Below are 4,904 nucleotides of genomic sequence, written 5' to 3'. Positions count from 1 at the left end.
CCCTATAATTTTTGCACTCTCTTTTATCCCCTTTGCCTTTATACAAAGGAACTATGCATGCTCTCTGCCAATCCCTAGGTACCTTACCCTCTTCCATACATTTATTAAATAATTGCACCAACCACTCCAAAACTATATCCCCACCTGCTTTTAACATTTCTATCTTTATCCCATCAATCCCGGCTGCCTTACCCCCTTTCATTTTACCTACTGCCTCACGAACTTCCCCCACACTCACAACTGGCTCTTCCTCACTCCTACAAGATGTTATTCCTCCTTGCCCTATACACGAAATCACAGCTTCCCTATCTTCATCAACATTTAACAATTCCTCAAAATATTCCTTCCATCTTCCCAATACCTCTAACTCTCCATTTAATAACTCTCCTCTCCTATTTTTAACTGACAAATCCATTTGTTCTCTAGGCTTTCTTAACTTGTTAATCTCACTCCAAAACTTTTTCTTATTTTCAACAAAATTTGTTGATAACATCTCACCCACTCTCTCATTTGCTCTCTTTTTACATTGCTTCACCACTCTCTTAACTTCTCTCTTTTTCTCCATATACTCTTCCCTCCTTGCATCACTTCTACTTTGTAAAAACTTCTCATATATATATATATATATATATATACCTGGAGTTTACCTGGAGAGAGTTCCTGGGGTCAACGCCCCCGCGGCCCGGTCTGTGACCACGCCTCCTGGTGGATCAGCCTGATCAACCAGGCTGTTACTGCTGGCTGCACGCAATCCAACGTACGAGCCACAGCCTGGCTGGTCAGGTACCGACTTTAGGTGCTTGCCCAGTGCCTGCTTGAAGACAGCCAGGGGTCTATTGGTAATCCCCCTTATGTATGCTGGGAGGCAGTTGAACAGTCTTGGGCCCCTGACACTTATTGTGTTGTCTCTTAACGTGCTAATGACACCCCTGCTTTTCATTGGGGGGATGTTGCATCGTCTGCCGAGTCTTTTGCTTTCGTAGTGAGTGATTTTCGTGTGCAAGTTCGGTACTAGTCCCTCTAGGATTTTCCAGGTGTATATAATCATGTATCTCTCCCTCCTGCGTTCCAGGGAGTACAGGTTCAGGAACTTCAAGCGCTCCCAGTAACTGAGATGTTTTATCTCCGTTATGCGCACCGTGAAGGTTCTCTGTACATTTTCTAGGTCAGCAATTTCACCTGCCTTAAAAGGTGCTGTTAGTGTGCAGCAATATTCCAGCCTAGATAGAACAAGCGACCTGAAGAGTGTCATCATGGGCTTGGCATCCCTAGTTTTGAAGGTTCTCATTATCCATCCTGTCATTTTTATAGCAGATGCGATTGATACAATGTTATGGTCTTTGAAGGTGAGAGCCTCCGACATGATCACTCCCAGGTCTTTGACGTTGGTTTTTCGCTCTATTTTGTGGCTGGAATTTGTTTTGTACTCTGATGAAGTTTTAATTTCCTCATGTTTACCATATCGGAGTAATTGAAATTTCTCATCGTTGAACTTCATATTGTTTTCTGGAGCCCATTGAAAGATTTGGTTGATGTCCGCCTGGAGCCTTGCAGTGTCTGCAATGGAAGACACTGTCATGCAGATTCGGGCGTCATCTGCAAAGGAAGACACGGTGCTGTGGCTGACATCCTTGTCTATATCAGATATGAGGATGAGAAACAAGATGGGAGCGAGTACTGTGCCTTGCGGAACAGAGCTTTTCACCGTAGCCGCCTCAGACTTTACTCTGTTGACTACTACTCTTTATATTCTGTTTGTGAGGAAATTATAGATCCATCTACCAACTTTTCTTGTTATTCCGTGAACCATTCATCTACAATGTGTGTGTGTGTGTCGTGTGTGTGTACTCACCTATTTGTACTCACCTATTTGTGGTTGCAGGGGTCGAGTCTTAGCTCCTGGCCTCGCCTCTTCACCGGTTGCTACTGGGCCCTCTCTCTCCCCGCTCCATGAGCTTTATCAAACCTCGTCTTATAACTGTGTATGGTTCCTGCCTCCACTACGTCATTTTCTAGGCTATTCCACTGCCTTACAACTCTATGACTGAAGAAATACTTCCTAATATCTCTCTGACTCATTTGTGTCTTCAACTTCCAATTGTGGCCTCTTGTTTCTGTGTCCCCTCCCTGGAACATCCTGTCTTTGTCCACCTTGTCTATTCCATGCAGTATTTTATATGTCGTTATCATGTCTCCCCTGACCCTCCTGTCCTCCAGTGTCGTCAGGCCGATTTCCCTTAATCTTTCTTCATAGGACATTCCCTTAGCTCTGGAACTAACCTTGTCGCAGACCTTTGTACTTTCTCTAGTTTCTTGACGTGCTTTATCAAGTGCGGGTTCCAAACAGGTGCTGCATACTCCAGTATGGGCCTGACATACACGGTGTACAGTGTCTTGAACGATTCCTTACTAAGGTATCGGAATGCTATTCTCAGGTTTACCAGGCGCCCATATGCTGCAGCAGTTATCTGATTGATGTGTGCTTCCGGAGACATGCTCAGTGTTATACTCACCCCAAGATCTTTCTCCTTGAGTGAGGTTTGCAGTCTTTGGCCACCTAGCCTATACTCTGTCTGTGGTCTTCTGTGCCCTTCCCCTATCTTCATGACTTTGCATTTGGCAGGATTAAATTCGAGAAGCCATTTGCTGGACCAGGTGTCAAATCTGTCCAGGTCTCTTTGAAGTCCTGCCTGGTCCTCATCAGATTTAATTCTCCTCATTAACTTCACATCATCTGCAAACAGGGACACTTCTGTGTCTAACCCTTCCATCATGTCGTTCACATATACCAAAAATAGCACTGGTCCTAGGACCGACCCCTGTGGGACCCCGTTCGTCACAGGTGCCCACTGTGATACATCATTACGTACCATGACTCGTTGTTGCCTCCCTGTCAGGTATTCTCTGATCCATTGCAGTGACCTTCCTGTTATATGCGCCTGATGCTCTAGCTTCTGCATTAATTTCTTGTGAGGAACTGTGTCAAAGGCCTTCTTGCAGTCCAAGAATATGCAGTCAACCCACCCCTCTCTCTCGTGTCTTCTGTTATTTTATCATAAAACTCCTGAAGGTTTGTGACACAGGATTTGCCTTCCATGAATCCGTGCTGGTTGGCATTTATACTCTTGTTCCGTTCCAGGTGCTCCACCACTCTCCTCCTGATAATCTTCTCCATAACTTTGCATACTATACACGTCAATGACACAGGTCTATAGTTTAGTGCCTCTTTTCTGTCTCCTTTTTTAAAAATGGGAACTACATTTGCCGTCTTCAATACCTCAGGTAGTTGCCCAGTTTCCAGGGACGTGTTGAAGATTGTGGTAAGTGGCACGCACAACATATCTGCTCCCTCTCTAAGGACCCACGGGGAGATGTTGTCCGGTCCCATTGCCTTTGAGGTATCGATGTCCCTTAGCAGTTTCTTCACCTCCTCCTCATCTGTATGTATGTCGTCCAACACTTGTTGGTGTATTCCTTGCTGGTGTCCCCATCTGGTCTGTCCCCCCAGAGTCCTTCCTGTCTCTACTGTAAATACTTCCTTAAATCTCGTGTTGAGCTCCTCACATACCTCTTGATCGTTTCTTGTGAGTTCTCCACCTTCTTTCCTCAGCCTTATCACCTGGTCCTTGACTGTTGTCTTCCTCCTAATGTGGCTATACAGCAGTTTCGGGTCAGATTTGACTTTCGATGCTATGTCGTTTTCATACTGTCGCTGGGCCTCCCTCCTTATCTGTGCATACTCGTTTCTGGCTCTGTGTGTGTGTGTGTGTGTGTGTGTGTGTGTGTGTGTGTGTGTGTGTGTGTGTGTGTGTGTGTGTGTGTGTGTGTGTGTGTGTGTGTGTGTGTGTGTGTGTGTGTGCGTGTGTGTGTGTGTGTGTGTGTGTGTGTGTGTGTGTGTGTGTGTGTGTGTGTGTGTGTTTAATGGAAAGTGATACATTATATAAGTAGGGGAGATATAATACAGTGAGGTAAATTATTTACCGTAAATACTCGCTAGGATTTGCATTAAAAAACTTGGAAAACACCAAAAATAATTTGTAACCAGCAACCTTTAATAATAATAATAATAATAATAATAATAATAATAATAATAATAATAATAATAATAATAATAATATTATTATTATTATTATTATTATTATTATAATTATTATTATTATTATTATTATTATTATTATTATTATTATTATTATTATTATTATTATTATTATTATTATTATTATTATTGTAAAGTTTTTCTTCTTCTCTTTTTTAGTAAATGTCTACAGGAGAAGGGGTTACTAGCCCATTGCTCCCGGCATTTTAGTCGCCTCATACGACACACATGGCTTACGGAGGAAAGATTCTTTTCCACTTCCCCATGGACAATAGAAGAAATAAAGAAGAACAAGAGCTATTTAGAAAAAAGAGAAAAACCTAGATGTATGTATATATATATATATATATATATATATATTATATATACATATATATATATACATATATATATATATATATATATATATATATATATATATATATATATATATATATATGCATGTGCGTGTCTGTGAAGTGTGACCAATGTGTAAGTAGGAGTAGCAAGATATCCCTGTTATCTAGCGTGTTTATGAGACAGAAAAAGAAGGAGGGGTGTTAATGTTGCAGTTTAAAAACTATAGTGTAAAGCACCCTTCTGGCAAGACAGTGATGGAGTGAATGATGGTGAAAGGTTTTCTTTTTCGGGTCACCCTGCCTTGGTGGGAATCGGCCAGTGTGTTAATAATAATAATAAAAAATTATTATTATTATTATTATTATTATTATTATTATTATTATTATTATTATTATTATTATTATTATTATTATTATTATTATTATTAACAGCAACAGCCTCGTGAAATAACATTAATAAAAATAACGAA

The sequence above is a fragment of the Cherax quadricarinatus genome, chromosome 22 (genome assembly GCF_038502225.1).
Source record: "Cherax quadricarinatus isolate ZL_2023a chromosome 22, ASM3850222v1, whole genome shotgun sequence".
Classification (NCBI taxonomy): Eukaryota; Metazoa; Arthropoda; class Malacostraca; order Decapoda; family Parastacidae; genus Cherax; species Cherax quadricarinatus.
This window is presented reverse-complemented; position numbering follows the sequence as displayed.